This window comes from Herpailurus yagouaroundi, unplaced genomic scaffold (assembly GCF_014898765.1).
Source record: "Herpailurus yagouaroundi ecotype Mexico unplaced genomic scaffold, PumYag 184, whole genome shotgun sequence".
Classification (NCBI taxonomy): domain Eukaryota; kingdom Metazoa; phylum Chordata; class Mammalia; order Carnivora; family Felidae; genus Herpailurus; species Herpailurus yagouaroundi.
In genome coordinates, this window is record NW_024412415.1 from 22390171 (window position 1) to 22407445 (window position 17275).

The following is a 17275-nucleotide window of genomic DNA, read 5'->3' on the forward strand; positions in this document are numbered from 1 at the left end:
ATCTATGTGATTCAAGGGCATTTTAGTAAGATTCATACAGAGTGTCATACAGTGTGAGAAGTGGAAGTCACCTTAGAGATCTCCATGAACATTTCTCATTTCATAGATGAGGAAACTAAGATTTGGAGGGATGAGATAAATTCCTACAAGGTCATATATCCAGGAACTTGCAGAACCAAGAGGCACACCCAAATCTCATGATGCCCAATGCAGGGCTTCTTCACATTCTGCAACTAAAATCCTTGCTGGACACGAGTTATGCTTATGACAAAGTGCCAGACTGTGATGTGGTTGCAGTCTCAGTCTTGTGCATTCCTCTGCCTTGGTTTTATTTTTCTCTTCATTTTCAACATTTACCTGAGAGGCTGAATTTCAAAGAACTTTTCGTAAAAATAACTAAAAGATATGCAGGAGGAAATCAGCATAATGTATTTTATCTATAATTTACAGTGTGTAATCTAAAAATGTGCAACAAAGCAATGCTGGTAGTGCAGAGAAAATTCCCCTGGGATATTTGGTTCCATTTTAAAACACCTCAGTATGGGGGGATGTGGGAGCAGCAGCCTGTGACACACTTCCATCAGGGCAAAATGTTATTCTAGTGATTCACAGCAAGAGGCCTGACAAACACTTCGAGTCGATATAAAGGTTCTTGCCATCAGAATAAAATGAGAATTGCAGTGGGTGGTCCCATTCTAGCCTCATGTCTCCTTCTACTTCTGTCCTGGCTTAGGTGGTTGCCCTGGAAACAGTAGGGTGGCAAACAAAACCATTTGGAACAACTTTTAGGAAGGCTTACGCACGAAGGCCTGATTTTTATTTGATGCTGTCCTTTTTCTCTTCTTAAAGGGTGGCTTTTCCAAGGTTATCATTCCCTAAGAGGGTGTGCTCTTTGGACTACCTTGGAAGTTGGTTCATTCTAAAGTCTTTGGCAAGGTCCAGTTGGAGGGCTGGCTAGAGTTTGGCAGATAGCAGGGGAAGGGGGCTTTATTTTTCATTATTCAGTTCTGGATCCCAACACAGATGGTCCTGATCTCCTCCTCCCCCACCTAAGAATTTTTCTAAAATGACACCCAAGTTTTTCTTGGCAGAAGTTATAATTCCTGGCAAACAGTTCACTGCAGCTCTAATTATGATGACAGCTTTAATGGAGAAGATAATCATATTAAATGGTTCTTATTCAGTTCCATGTGATGAATTAGTGATTACCATGAAATGTGTTAAGCAGCCAAAAGTCAGGGGAAGGGATAATGTACTGAGCTACAAGTTGAGGTTTGAGGGATTCCAAAACCAGTGGGAGGAAGGACAAAATGACCTTTAAAGAGATGATGATTTTAATGTCTCTTGTGGCTTACATAGTAAGAAACCCCTTTTTCCTGACGTGTCTGTTAAATAAAAAATTATTCTGACATTTGTTAAAATGGTAAAGAATACTTTATTCAAGACTATTGCAATAGAAGCTGGCTCTATGGCAATAGGAGAGAGATCAGATTCAACTCCCCATACAAGAAAAACAAGTGGGTGTTATTAGCCAATGTGCAAAATGAGGGGTCAGTGGATAGAAAATTACTAACAGGAGGTATCAAGAGTAGAAAAATTCTTTTCTAACAGAATTCCTGTGAAAGGCTGACCATGGACTTACACATCAATGGTGAGTGATGGGGGACTTGACCAGACATGGAGGGTGACTAGATATCAGTGGTGGGGGTACTCTCACTAAACGTAATTGGCAAGATTCTTGTTAAAACAGGACAGGACCAAGACTGAAGCCTTAGAATCTTTGTCAGTCCTTCCTCCTGTTCAAGGGGAAAAAAGAGACATTTTTCTTTCCTCTGAACAATTTAAGTCCATTTCTTGTTCAGTCCCCTTTTGTTATTAAGGACCAGCTAAACCATCTGTTGGGAGTTGGTAGTGGAGGATATTTGCTGCATGGTACAAATAATCAGGCATTTAATTCAGGAAATTTCTATGAAAGTAAAAAGAAAAATAAAGATTAAGGTTGAGGCAGACTATAAACCCAGTTTCTGAGTCCAAAGGGCAGGCAGTTGAGATTTCTAGATAGTGGCCATCTTTAGACAGTGAAATGAAGGTGATGGTGGCAATCTGATAGATTTCCTAGTCTGCAGTTTGAATGTCTTCAGTGATGGCATAATATCAGTGCCATGGTTATGTCCCAGAGCAGAGCATGGAAGATATGGACCTTTTCCATAAACTTTCTGAGGGTCTACTTAGCAGCATCAGGCTTAAAGGCTGCCCAGTGTCCAGCTTCAGCTTGCAAAACAACCTAAGATCCCAATAAATATTTGCACAGTCAGGTTTTAGTTCTCAGTGACGCCAAGTTAGGAAAGTGGGAGAAAAATTGGAAATATTCATTTGGATAGTTCTGGAAAGATATTGAAGAAAATTAGAAAAACTGAATATTTGGGAAGGACCAGTTCTTCTAATTAAGGCAAGTTGACAGGATTCACTCCAATCTGTAAGTTTATAATAAAACCTCAAAGACAATGACCAGACTAGAGTCTGACGTCCACAAAGGTAAGCTATAGATTTTCACTGAAGCATAAAATTTCTCTCTACATTAACCCCTTTTTTCACCAAAGTTAACCAAAGTATGATTATTCCTGTTTACAAAATAAGTCTGGTCATATTATATTTGGCCTATTAGTTACATAAGTGCAGCAAGAGTAGTAATTGACCACATACATCTTTGAAGTTTGCTTTGCTAGAACTTTTCATAAGGAATCTCAACTTAGACTTTTAAAAGCCTCTCAAGGTTAGGAACCCAAGCCACGAATTTGCCACCAGATTTCACTTGCAGTATCTATAGATTTAGGTAAATTTCTCCATTCTCTAGGTCACCAAAATATCCTAACGTTCCTGGGCCTGCCAAGAAGAGACCTTTGTTAATCACCTACAAGGCTGAGAACCCTGTAAGCCATACCAGCCCAGTTTTCCCAAAAGGGCTTTGAAAGCATTAGCTCCATAAAGTCAACCTTAGTTCCTTAAAACTATTTGGTCATAACTGATTCTATGCTCATCAGTCTAAATATGACATTCCACTCAAAGTCTTGGTTATATAACAAATGTTTCCAATTATGTCTTGTTCAAGGAGGACAGATTCTTATTGGACTTACGCAAATGATTATATTGCCATGAAAATAAGAACACTCAGTAAGAGTTTCTGAATTCTGGAGGAATCAGGCAGGGAGAAAAGATAAATGTTTCATTTCTGTTTACAAAAAGTATTATCTACTAAATCGCTGTGAGTTATAGCTTAAGAGAAAAGGAAAAGGGGTTCCTTAAATCCAGTTGCAATCTTCTGAACAAAAACCATAATCATCCTTCATCACTTCATTCATTCTTATGTAACTCATTCTTGTTCTGCTTGCTCTTATGAACCCATCAGCTTCTCCACTAGAGTTCTAGGATGCTTTCTCAGTCAAATGGTGTGGTCTCAAAATTATTTAAGCAATGCCATTGGAAAGCCTGTATCCAGAGACCTGTCCTAGTGGGATTCTGAGACCACTCCTTTCTGTTGAAGATGAGGCACTCTGGCCTACAGCTGATTGTAAGTACTTACAGAGAAGAATCAGAGTCAAACAAAAACTATTAATGATGAAAGATCTGAGGAGAATTCATCATAAAAATAATGCAATTGGCAAGGGAATTTGATTATGTGGTGTAGAACATTTAAAATGTTAACTAGAGTTATGACTGGTGACATTATAACAGAACACATCATGGACAGTGAGGGTATTGACAAGTTTCATAAAATTTCTGAAATATTTATCCATACAAATATTTTATCCATACAAATAAAACTTGGAGAAGGTTGATGTAGCTTTTATTGGACAATACTTTTCATGCAGTTGAACATATGAAATAAAGCTAATTGTTTTTTTTTCTCTTTTTCAAGATAAAAGAAAAATCCTTTAAGATCTTGAAGGAGCCGTCTGAGAAATGTCAAAGTCAGTTCAAGATAAAGATTTCATTTAGGATTTGATCCGGGGAGGGCAAATTGTCCAAAAGGTCCAAGATGGAGGGCGCGTGAATGGCTCTGTCAGTTAAGCATCCAACTCTTGATTTCAGCTCAGGTCATGATCTCACATCATGAGGTTCATGAGTTCTGGCCCCACGTCAGGCTCTGTGCTAACAGTGAGAGCCTGCTTGGGATTCTTTCTCTCCCTCTCTCTGCCCCTCGCCTACTCCTGCACACACTCTTTCTCAAAGTAAATAAATAAGCTTAAAAAAAAAAGGTCAAAAGTTTTGAATACTTGACTAAATACAATCCCAGATTATGGTGAACAATACTTAGCTACACATTTAACCAAAGTCACAAAAAAGAATTCAAAAGTAAATGTCAGAGATAACATGACTGTAACATCTTTTAAAAAATTAGTTCTTTTAAAAGTGAGAAGACTTGGTTCTCTTAAACAATTAAGGATATGACAAAGCATGTAAAGCACGGGAAATTATTCTGAGAAGACTCGGTATCTGTTTCCTAGGAGAATTACACAAAAGGTAGAAAAGCTTTTACAATCTCTTATTAAGAGCAGACCAATAAATCAAGAAAATTTTGTTGTTTCAACAGAGAGAAAACCAAAATCTAGTTTTGCATTAGTGTACTTTTAATATTAAAATGCATTTTCAAAAACCTTACAAATAAACATATCCAATAAGCCAGATTTGACCACATAAGATTCCTTCTCCAAGATTCCTTTCCTGAAAACTTTCTATAACTTTTTATACCCATTCAGTTTTTGTCCTATTTTTTTCCTTTTTTCCTTTTGGGAAAAATTACATTCTTATTACCTTAACAAAACCCTTCCTACATACACTGTATACTTTTCTCTCTTTTTTTTTCAATGTTTATTTTTATTTTTGAGAGAGAGAAAGAGCGCAAGCAGGGGAGTGGCAGAGAGAAAGGGACAGAGGATCTTAAGGGGGCTCTACGCTGACAGTAGACAGCCTGATGTGGGACTCAAACTCATGAAATGCGAGATCATGGCCTGAGTGGAAGTCAGATGCTCAACCAACTGAGCCACCCAGACATTCCCACTGTATACTTTACTTTATCAAAAATACATTCTAATCGCTTCTCGGCCTTTGGCTAAGATCAAGTGTAAAAATACATTCTAGGGGCTCCTGGGTGGCACAGTCGGTTAAGCGTCCGACTTCAGCCAGGTCACGATCTCACGATCCGTGAGTTCCAGCCCCTCGACGGGCTCTGGGCTGATGGCTCAGAGCCTGGAGCCTGTTTCCAATTCTGTGTCTCCCTCTCTCTCTGCCCCTCCCCCGTTCATGCTCTGTCTCTCTCTGTCCCAAAAATAAATAAACGTTGAAAAAAAAAATTTATAAAAAAAAAAATACATTCTACTTTCCTTACATACCTGTCATGCAATGTTGTTTCATTTCACCCTTATTGTTTCTAGTAGCTTCATTTACAAATATTGATTATACTTTTTATTATTTTTTTTTTAATTTTTTTTTCCAACGTTTATTTATTTTTGGGACAGAGAGAGACAGAGCATGAACGGGGGAGGGGCAGAGAGAGAGGGAGACACAGAATCGGAAACAGGCTCCAGGCTCTGAGCCATCAGCCCAGAGCCCGACGCGGGGCTCGAACTCACGGACCGCGAGATCGTGACCTGGCTGAAGTCGGACGCTTAATTGACTGCGCCACCCAGGCGCCCCTACTTTTTAATCATTAATAACATTTTAACAGAAAAAACTAGGAAGTAGGCAACTGTGAATTGTCTCTTGTATACCAGCATTCTGTAACAGACTAGCAAATTTTATGAATATACCATCTCACAATTTTATAAGTACATATATGCTTTCTGACAGTACTTTTCATTGTGTCAGAAAGATGTTATCAACAGACTCAAATATAGTTAGCCTCTCTATATCATATAAAAATAAGAGGCCAAAGGTATATAAAACTTAAACTTGTGCTTAGAAATTTAAGGTTTAATAGTTTCTCTTAGAAATGATCTCAATGTTTAATGAATGTTTCTATTTAACATACATATCTCTAAGGTTGCTAATACAAAAAATATTTTGTAAATTTTTTTAGGCATATATATCATAACATTAAACAAAGCTAGCCCTCATCTCAAGTTATTTCCCTGTTACCTATTTTTACAGCACATGCATGATAGGCAAGTATCAAAAAAAAAAAAAAAGGGGGGCGCCTGGGTGGCGCAGTCGGTTAAGCATCCGACTTCAGCCAGGTCACGATCTCGCGGTCCGTGAGTTCGAGCCCCGCGTCGGGCTCTGGGCTGATGGCTCAGAGCCTGGAGCCTGTTTCTGATTCTGTGTCTCCCTCTCTCTCTGCCCCTCCCCCGTTCATGCTCTGTCTCTGTCCCAAAAATAAATAAACGTTGAAAAAAAAAATTAAAAAAAAAAAAGAAAAGAAAAAGAAAAAAGTCACAAAAGCAAAGAAACCTAAAAATGGTTAAACACCAAATATATATTTGTATTATACTTGATGCTTATACTTAAAGCATTTGAATTAGTTTCTATATTTCTGGAAGATTTAGGAATATTTAATTTATATAAGCACTTCTCTCTAAGCCAATTAAAAAATGTTTAATGTTTATTTATTTTTGAGAGAGAGAGACAGAGAGAGAGAGAGAGACAGAGCACAAGTGGGTGAGAGGCAGAGAGAGAGGGAGAAACATAATCCAAAGCAGGCTCCAGGCTCCGTGCTGTCAGCATAGAGCCCGATGCGGGGCTCAAACTCACGAAGTGTGAGAGCATGACCTGAGCCGAAGTTGGACGCTTAACCGACAGAGTCACTCAGTCATCCCTCTAAGCCAATTTAAGAATCGCCTTCACAAGATTTTATAAATTTTTTGGCAATACCAACTAGAGATAGAAAATATCACATATACATAACACAAATATACAAACATAACTATATAAACATACAGACAGATGCAAAGAGAGACCCTGTCGCTTTCATTCTAAAATTGTTGCCATGAGTCAGGTAAACATAGCAATAAAAACTCACTGGTTTCTACAAAATAATTGGCTCTTGTTTTTGCTCCACTTTATATTTTTATCCCAAATTGTGTTTCTGACAGATGGAACAAGTTAAGGTTACCTGCTTAATTGATGGTTAATGCTTTTTACCAAGATTTATGGAGGAACATTTTAAGATTTTGTTTTGCCCTACATGTACTTTCTTTGGTGGTCCCAGAGTCTCTTGAGAGGCTTCAATGTGGGTTGGGGAACCCAAAATTCAAGCGACTATAAGAAACTGAGGGGCTGGAATGGGAAAGAGAAAGTCTTGCAGGGGTGGACAGAGAGATGGAGGAGGTAGGGGCTTGACAACAGTCATGTCAATGGATTCAAAGACTGAAGGTGCTAAAAGGAAAAAGAAGAAACAGAAATAATGCTGAGAGAAGTCTTAGAGGAACCAGTTTGGGGGAGTCACTGAGGTTCCCAATTATTTCTAGTAAAATTATTCCAACAAGAAAGGAAGTAGAGAGTTAGTACCATGGTAGTGGAGCATATAGTCAAAAGGGGTATGAGAAGGGGTTTTCAGTCTACTGAGATCCTCCCTTGTTCTTAATTCATGGTACCTTGCTAACAAAGAAGGCTGGGACTCTAACCCAGCTTCCATTTGCCTGGGACTCTAACACACTTTCTAGAGTAGAGGCCTCCAAAAGAGTCAGGAATTCGCCACTTAAGAGTCAAGGAGTAAATCCCTACTCAGAAAGATCCAAGAAGACATCCATCCAGAAAGATGCTTGCTTAACAGGTACTTTTCAACCAAAGGATCGTGGAACTCTAACCTAGCCTCAGCGAGTATATGCTGAATCTTAAGAATCAAAACCTGCCCTTAACCATGCTTTAACAGCCTGTCATCCAGAGCACTGGCCCAGGACTTAGACTCACCAGTAGATCTCTAATCAGTCAGGAGTGAAATAAAGTCTTCAAAAGCACACACTTGGGGTCCTGGATGAGAGGTTCCAGGGGTCCAATGATGAATTCGATCCCGTCCACGTCATGGCACCATAACTGTTAAAGAAAAAAATATTCCGGCACTTATTAAAATGGCAAGGAAGACATTATTTAGGACAATTGCAATAAGAGCACTGTAGTAGGGGAGAGATTACAGCAAAGACAGCAGGGGATTTATAGCCAATAGGCAGAGTGAGGGGGTCAGTGGATGGAAATTACTAAGAGGAGATATCAGGGGTAAGGGGATTCTTACTAAACCAGCTTAATAGGATTCTTGTTAAAACTGGGAGAGACAGGCCAAAGACAGAATGGGGCCAAGGTGGAGACCTAATAGAGAAGAAGACTCAGAGAAGTCTGACTAAACTATGGTCAAAGAGAGAGTCTGTCAAGTCCACCACTAATATACATACTTTTACTTACAGTGACCCAGATATGGAAAGGTAAGAATGGAAAGGAAGGAAGAAAAGGTTTGTTTGCTTGCAGTGAAGAAATTTTGCAATAGCCAAAAGATACTGAGGGCCAAGTCTTTAAAAATAAAGAGGGGATCAAACTGAGTAATAGGGTTACAACTATAAAACAATAAGCTGGCGTTTTTTGTGTTTACAAATAGGGTGACCAAACTCAACCCATTTTGCCTGGCACTCACCCAGTTTTAGGACTGAAATCTCCCTCGGTTCCAGGTAACCCAGGAAAGTTAACCCAAAGCTGTCTCAGGTTTAAAATTCAAAGTCCCACATCCTGGGAAACTCTTCAGTCCCAGACAAACTGAGATGGTTGATCACCCTGTGTGTTTAAAGAGCTCTGAAGTTACAAAAAGAAGTTCCAAAATCATTTTGAGTGATAGCACATGACAAATCAGATGTTTGGCTTTCAATATAAGGAGTGTTAAAAAAAAAAAAAAAGAGCTTTATTTGTTTAGTCACATATTATGTAGGAAAATAAATATTCACCCTAACTCCTATTTAGTTAGAAGTATGTATACATAGATACTTTATTTCAAATAAAAGCCCAGGGGCACCTGGGTAGCTCAGTCAGTTAAGCGTCTGACTCCTGATTTCGGTTCAGGTCATAATCTCGTAGTTTTGTGAGTTCGAGTCCCATGTCAGGCCTGCTTGGGATTCTCCCTCTCTCTCTGCCTCTTCCCTGCTCACATTGTCTCTGTCTCTCTCAAAATAAATAAATTAAAGTTTAAAATTAATAAATAAAAGTCCAAACACCTCTCCACAAAAGTTTGGCTGAAGAAATTAACATAGTTGTGTACAATTGTGCATGTTTTCTTTTTAAATTAATATATTTATGTTTTGCTGCAAAATTCTTACCAGAAAAAAAGACATTCAAATTTGCTACTCATTCACCTGTAAGCTACAGTAAATGTAGTTGCATGTGTGATATCCAAAGTGTGTGTACGTGCATGTGGTATTCTATGGGGAAGCAACCTTCTTTACCCTCATTATCTCCAACCCCTAATTTATCTGTACTTTCACTCATTTTTCCAAAAGGTGTGTTGTTCCTTTAGAAGACTTTGAGAGATGGGGGGTGTTAAGAGATGGATAAAGAAGATTAGATGATAGCAAAATCTTGCTCAGAAAGCTCTGCTTTTGCTATTTTGCTCCAATTAGTCAAAAATACCTTAGGGTGACATTAGTTTATCCTTTCCAAATCCGTTTTACATGTTTTCCCATTTATGTGAGGACCTTTCTCCCTAACAAGAGGGGGCTGGGAAAGCTGGGAGGGGATGTGGTAGCTGGGACCCTGGGACTTGTCTGAGGCTCACTGGAGCTCAAGGGGAAGAGATTCAAGAGGAAGCAACTTAGGGAGAGGCTGAATTAAAAACCACTTTTAGGGGTGCCTGGGTGGTTTAGTCGGTTAAGTGTCCGACTTTGGCTCAGGTCATGATCTCGCGGTTTGTGAGTTCAAGCCCCGCATCGGGCTGTGTGCTGACAGCTCAGAGCCTGGAGCCTGCTTCAGATTCTGTGTCTCCCTCTCTCTCTGCCCCTCCCCCACTCATGCTCTGTCTCTCTCTCTCTCTCTCCTTCAAAAATAAATAAACATTTAACATTTCAACACTTTTAATGCCAAAGTATCTAAATAAGAGACAAACAGGGGAGAACACTGAAAACAAGGAGGTTAGAAACAGAGTATACGGTAGAAACTAAAATAAGGTAGCTGCCTGATGGCAGTGGACATTTTAAATTTTTTTTTTGTTAACGTTTATTTATTTTTTTGGGACAGAGAGAGACAGAGCATGAACGGGGGAGGGGCAGAGAGAGAGGGAGACACAGAATCAGAAACAGGCTCCAGGCTCTGAGCCATCAGCCCAGAGCCCGACGCGGGGCTCGAACTCACGGACCGCGAGATCGTGACCTGGCTGAAGTCGGACGCTTAACCGACTGCACCACCCAGGCGCCCCTGGCAGTGGACATTTTAACCAGGACTTGCTCTTCTGCCACTTGGCACTCCACTAGACTGCGTTGTCCAGTGTGGGTGGCTAAAAAGACTCACATGTTCAGGGTTCTGAGTCTGAGCAAGGGTATTTCACGTGTTTGATTTTCTAACTTGCACCCCTTCTCAAAGACAAAGTAGCACAGCTGGCTCTGGGACTGCTGGGAACCCAGAAACTTTCAGCAGATTCTTGAGTTCCTCCAACTCAGTTGTCAGGGTAAGACAGAGTTCTGGGTTGGAAGCAGGGTCTCAGTGAGATGGACTAGTGGAGCTGGTGGAAGGAGACTTCATCTCTCCTTTTACTCAGAAAGGAGCAACCAGAAGACAGCTATGACAATTTCACATCATCACACTTACTAATTTTTGCCTCTTTCCTTTATGACAGAACTGTCCTGGAGTGTAAGTTCTCTTAGACTTCACCACTTAAGCCCTGGAGCCCCTCTAACCTATTCAAAGGCTTTGCTCTTTCCATAATCCACTCTGTCTAGCATTTCCACATTTCCTCTATTAGAACATTCCTATCTTCATATAAAAATGCCAGAATAGCTTCCACCTTAAAATAAATCTATCCTCCCCTGAATCTATGCCCTTCTCCATCTACCCCCTCCTGCTGTGCAGATCTACTTATATCACCATTCCTAAAATCAGTGATCAATGCTCAGTGTCTCCACTTCCTCACTTCATAGTCTCTTTTCAGTCTTCTCTGATCGTTTTCTTCCCTACAACTCCACTGAAGCCCTTCTCAGGATCACCAATGACCTCCATCTCTCTAAATCCTCTGAACCTGTCCCAGTCCATCTCTCACTGGACCTCTCAGCAGCACTTGACTCAGTAAACCGCTTGGCTTCTGGGTCAACACACTCTCTCAGCCTTCCTCCTACATTCCTGCTTGGCTTCTTCTTAGTCTGCTGACTCCTTCCACTTATTCTTGATTTTTTAAATTTGTCTAAACCTCTTCTCTTCTTTAAATATACTCACTCACTTTGGAGGAGATCTTATCCAGCGCCATGGCTTTCATTTCTATCTCCTTCTCAATAATTCCCAGATCTATATATTCTCCAGCCCTGACATCTCCCTTGAGCTCCGAACTTAACAATCATATCATGCCTCCTACTTGACATTTCCATTAGGTGTCTAATTAGAATTTCAAGTTGAACATTTTTTAAATAGAACTTGATCTTATCTCCCCAACATGTTTCTCCCATAGTTTTCTCACTGCAGCTACTGGCTTTGCCATTCATCCATGCTATGGTCTGGATGTGTCCCCCCAAAACTCATATGTCAAATCCTAACACCCAAAAGTGATGATAGTGGTTGTTGGGGCCTTTAGAAAGTGCTTAAGAACACCATGGATGGGATTAGTGCCTTTATAAAAGAGATCCAGAGAGATCCTTAACCCTTACCACCACGTGAGGACACAGCAAGGAGGTGCTGGCTATGAACCAGTTAGAAAGCCCTGATCAGAAGGCGACCATGCTGGCACCATGATCTCAGACTTCCAGCTTCCTGATCTGTGACCAATACATTCTTGTTGTATAAAGATATTCAGCCTGTGGTACTTTATAGCATCCTGAATGGACTAAGAAAACCCAGTACCTCAGAATGTAAACTTAAAGCCCATTCTTAACCATTTTATTCCTCTTACACCCACATATCATAAAAATCCAATTGTGTGGGCCCTTATCTGTGCCTAATGGCTAGGGCTGGATGTCCTCAGAATTCCCAGCCACATGACTGCCAGGATTGGTGCTGTAGTTTTCACTCATGGTTCTATGGTTTCCAGGATTGGGTATGAAATGGTAAACCCAAAGTGCTTAAAAAAGATGACACTAATGCATAGGAGTCCCTGCACTCATCTTAGCCACCACAGTCTCTAGGACAAGTGACTTTTGTTCCCAAAGAGGATGATCAATTGAATTTTTCCAAAAGTCAATTTCCCAGAGAAGGAAACCCAAGGGGTAGAGGAGGCATCAGGGGTGGGGCCTCTTGGGATCTAATGTTTCCGATCTCAATGGTTGGAAATATTCATACAGGTTGGACTGAGTCAGGTGAGTTAGTGGAAGGTTGGAAAAATGAAGCAAGGCTTATTGGAAAGCTGCATCTGCCTCTGAGCAGGAAAAAAACCAAAAACAAAAACAAAAAAACCTCCTTCCCTTTTCAAAGTGTCAGCTATTCTAACAGCCAAGGAGAAGAAATGTGTAATGAATTTTGTAATAAATTCCAGGAATTGCTAAATATATTTAATGAACCATGTGGGTTTTTACTCTGGGACCATGAATACTTGAAGCACAATGCAGATGTCTTGCCTGTACAGAATACAACCCAGATATTCCTCCATTTTCTTGAATGTGTATTTTTTGGAGTTGGCCTGCAGGTGGAGTTGTAGCCCACAGAGGGACTACACACAACAGTATAGACAAGAGACAGATAGGATGTTAGATTCAGATGAGTAATTAGGATATTGCCCAAGTAGATCTTGCCTCCTTGATTCCAGATGTGATTCATTTGGCATTAGAAGATAACTAAGGCAAAATGACACCATAATCTGACAGACAGTGTCTCTCCCATTGATCTCAAAGCTCTTGGACGGGTACACTGAAGTATCTACAACCTCCTCCATGTCCAGGTAGGTGATAAAAGAAAAACTGCCTTCTGCATAAGCCCCAATGAACTGCCCATGGGAAGTTGCTCGTGCCTTTGAAGAAAGGACGTCTATCTATGAGTAAAGTTGCCAATTCTCTCATAATGCTAGCTCTGAAGCTCAATACAGCAGGTTAGCATCCCCACCACACTTCCTGCCACACATTCCACTTCTGCTAAAGCTTGTAAATAGAATTGCTGCCCACAACTGGCTTGGCAGGAAGGCAGACATATTTGTAGCAGAGTCACAAATTCATTCACTCTGCACTTAGATGTATAAAGAAAATGCAGCTTCTTTATTTCTCTACAATACACCTGCTCATCCACAGGGAACTGGGAAAAAGAACCCTAAATTTATCCCATTCAGTTCAATTTATTAGTTCAGTTCAATAATTCAAATAACCCCTTCATGTGAATTCTCTCTTTTGTTTCTTTAAGTAAAATATTAAATCTTTCAAATTTTCTCTTCATCTCTTTGTGTCCTTCAAAATAGCATCTGTGTGGACCGATAGCAGCAGAGATAGCATTATCTGGATCTTCACTGGTGAATAGTGGGGTGGCTGGATTTTCTGTTTCTTGGACTGGTGACCACTAAAGTATAGTTTTTCTGGTGTGGCTTTCTGAGATGAAGTACTACCTATCTCTGAAATTTGTAGTTCTGGCCTTTTTGAAGTTCCTATTCAGCTACCTTTTGGCTTTGACCACAGCCCTCTGATGTACTACTATGTTCTCTGAACACGCGGAACTTGCTGGGTCACTTCTACACCAGGTCATGTGGACCCAGGAGGGATGGCTCAAGCTCATCTATCAACTCACCTCCCACTACACCTCCTCACCATAATTCCTTGCCAAGACTCTGGTTTTTGACCTTGCCTCTTCTTCGTCTTCCTTAGTTCTTCCATAATCCTTTAGAACTGGAAGGTGAAGTCTTTAAGCAATTCATTCGTCCAGGTATTATTTCCCTTGTAGGCTATAGAAAAGAGCCTCATGGCTTAACTTTCATAGGTAGAAAGGATATCTTCTCTATACTAAAGAGAAAAAAAAACCTGTGATTTGAGTTCCCCCAACTAGTTCTGGATAGACCTTAAATATGAATTAAAAAGATCTTTTCTGAACAAAAAAGAATCCATGCAAAATATAATCAAAGTATCAAAGGTCAGAAACTACTTTGTTTCATTGCTACACTGTCCAGTATAATAGCCAGTAGTCCCATGTGGCTATTTAACTTTACATGCAAAATAATTAAAATTAATTAAAATTTAGAAATTCAGCTCCTCATACTAGCCACATTTCAAGTTCTCAGTAGTCACATGTGGCTACTGGCCACTATATTGGACAGCAAAGATATAGAACATTAACATCATTGCAGAACATTCTATCTAGCTATTCTAGAATTGTACCCTTCTTCTTTCCTGAAGTCCTAAAATGTCTTATTTAGAAGGAAGCTTCCCATAAGGTAAGTTTTGCAGCATATGGCACTACATCTAAAAAATATTTTTAAGCAATTACTCCTAATAGTTGTTGCCCTAGACTCCTAAGTCAGTTAGTCAGTAAGGGGTAGTCAGTAAGACCCACCCACTTCTCCAAGTATTAGTCATGTTCTCTGCTTCTCCTAAGGAGAGGGTATATAGTTTGTGGAACCTAGTGCAAAATAAAAAAATTTTAATTGTATTGAAAAGCTATTTTATTTATTTATTTATTTATTTTTGAAAAGCTATTTTAAAATGTCAAGACAGCAGTAGCAGAGTATTAATGCAAGTACTGGCTTTTCTGAGTGAGGGGCCAGGATAACTGCATAGGTTTCACACCCATGAGGCTGGCTTTGTTCCAAGAAAATCATATCTAAAAAAGAAATGAAGACAGCCCTGTGGGCTCACTGGGGAATTTGCTCATGAGCGGTAATGCCAGGGCCAAGCTCAGATGTTAACTCAGACAGCTGCCCAGGGAATGCCTGTGGCTGGAGGGAGCCACCTAGCCAAAAGGAAGCAATAGGAAATAAGGGCCCCAACATGTTGTATTGGAAAGCCCAATGCTGGAAGGTCTGGGCAGGTCAACTGCTTCCAGCTGGGTACATTTCCAAAAAAGCCAGCGCCATGTGCAGCCAGGAAGGCTGAGATTTGTCAGGGCCATCATTTTAGAAACTATTGGTGGACAAGTGAAAGGCCACACATCCAGAAACTTCAGGTTTCCTACCTAGACTGTTGATGTATGGTATCCAGGAGCTTGTGCACAGGGGAGGTCTTCCCTGCCTTAATCTGAGAGACAAGGAGATTTGAGGAAAGGCCAGAACAACAGCCACTCAGAATTTCAAAATGCCAATGAGTAAGATGGGGGAAAAAAAGAATCTACTTATAAGGTGGCTAAACAGAAGCTGAGGAAAATAGATAAAAACAAAAAGATCTGAGGTGGAAGGTGAGATTTGCAAACTGTAAACAATCTGTAAGATAAGTAAATTAACTCCCACAGCTTTTTAGAGTGTAGCAGATTGGTACCTACATAGAAACGCTGGTTAAAATGCAATAAAAAACAATTTTTTAATAAATAGCTAAGCTCAAAAGGGGGAAAAAAGGTTTCAGAATAAAAAGAGAACAAAACCATAGTGGGTTCAGTCTGAGTTGACACTCTGATTCACTTGACGGTCTAAAGAGTTCCTGTTCAGGGTTTTCTTCAGGTGTCCTTGTCTGTCACATTGACCCCCAGCCTTGGGCAAAGAAGTCCTGGCCCTGAGCCCATCCCAAGCTCTTGGCCACCCTCTCTGTTCAAGTTCAGAAGCTGCATAAAGGAATCTCTCTGAGCTCCCTGAAACACAGATTCTGGGGACAAGTAATGTCTTTGGAGGAAGACCCTTTAAATATGAAAAGAGACATAGAAAAGTCCAACCTCCCAGCTTGGGAAATTAGTATAGAAGCTTGGGGTTTTAATTTCTCACATGGGACTTTTTAATTTTAATCCTGACCCTAGGCAGATAGCAAAGTTCCAGTACAGAGGAAAGAGGAAAATAAAATTTAAAACTAGATTAACCTAATAGAAATAAAAAAAGAATCAAAAAGAATGGTAAATAGAAAACAACATATATGGTAAAAATAAATCCAAATAGATCAATAATCAAAGTACATATAAATATTAATATATTGAACTTGCCTACTAAAAGACAAATTTTCATAGGGACTTTTAAAAATGCAACAATGTACTGCTTATTAAGAGATATGCCTAAAACACAATGATGGAGACGTAATTATGTAAATGGATAACATGTACTTTTAAAAAAATTAACAGAAATTAAATATAGTAATATCAACTTTTTAGCTTTAAGGCAAAAGGGTCATTATATAAACATACAAAGATAAACAGAATAATTCACATTGGATAGTTATTTGGAACCTCAAATGTGTGTGAGTGTGTGTGTGTATAAATCAATAATCATAGTTGTAGATGATGTAAACAACATAAGTGATCCTACACCCAAAACTTAAAATATACATTCTTTCTAGCAAACGAAACATATATAAAAATTTACTATAATATGTCAAAAAACAAATTTCAAATGAATACCAATGACCCAAAACATGTTCTCTGATAACAGTGAGGTAAAATTAGAAATCAATATAATAGTTACACTGCCCTATTCATGTTAGAAGCTTCTAAATAATTATTAAGAAGGCGAGAAAAATTAATGGAAATTACCAAATGTTTACCACTGCCCAGACAATGAAAACACTAGTACTAAAATGTGTGGTGTGCAATTTAAGCAGTATTTAGTAGGAAATTTAGAACTTTAAATGCATTAATAGAAGAGAAGGAAGCATATGCCTCAAAAGTTAATTAGAACAGAGCATTCAGAAGGAAAGAAAAAATAACAAAAGGAACAGAAAAAGATGAAAGAGGGGAAAATCAATAAGGAGTCAATATATCCTAAAACTAGTTTTTTTTCCAAAGACTGATAAAATAGACAAACTTTAATTTTTTCTGATTGATAGAAAAAGAGAAAAGTGAGGAGAAAGGGACATGACTACAAATAGAGTCAAAGTTTTTAAAAGCACTAGAAAATACAATGAAGGAGAAGGAGGGAAGATGGCGGCGTAGGAGGATGCTGGGCTCACCGCGCGTCCTGCTGATCACTTAGATTCCACCTACACCTGCCTAAATAACCCAGAAAACCGCCAGAGGATTAGCAGAACGGAGTCGCCGGAGCCAAGCGCAGACGAGAGGCCCACGGAAGAGG

General features: G+C 39.6%; 1 protein-coding gene across 4 annotated transcripts in view; it reads right to left on the reverse strand.

Moving 5' to 3' along the window:
• ZNF280D (zinc finger protein 280D) overlaps positions 1-17275 on the reverse strand; it is a 335873-nt gene that overhangs the window by 239128 nt on the left and 79470 nt on the right. For 3 of the 4 annotated variants that reach the window (XM_040492781.1, XM_040492780.1, XM_040492777.1), the window contains exon 2: positions 7906-8028. The gene's annotated coding sequence lies outside the window, so the exon portion shown is untranslated. Of the gene's footprint in view, positions 1-7905; positions 8029-14628; positions 14644-17275 lie in introns of those variants that run through there. The other variant, XM_040492778.1, reaches the window with a different exon arrangement.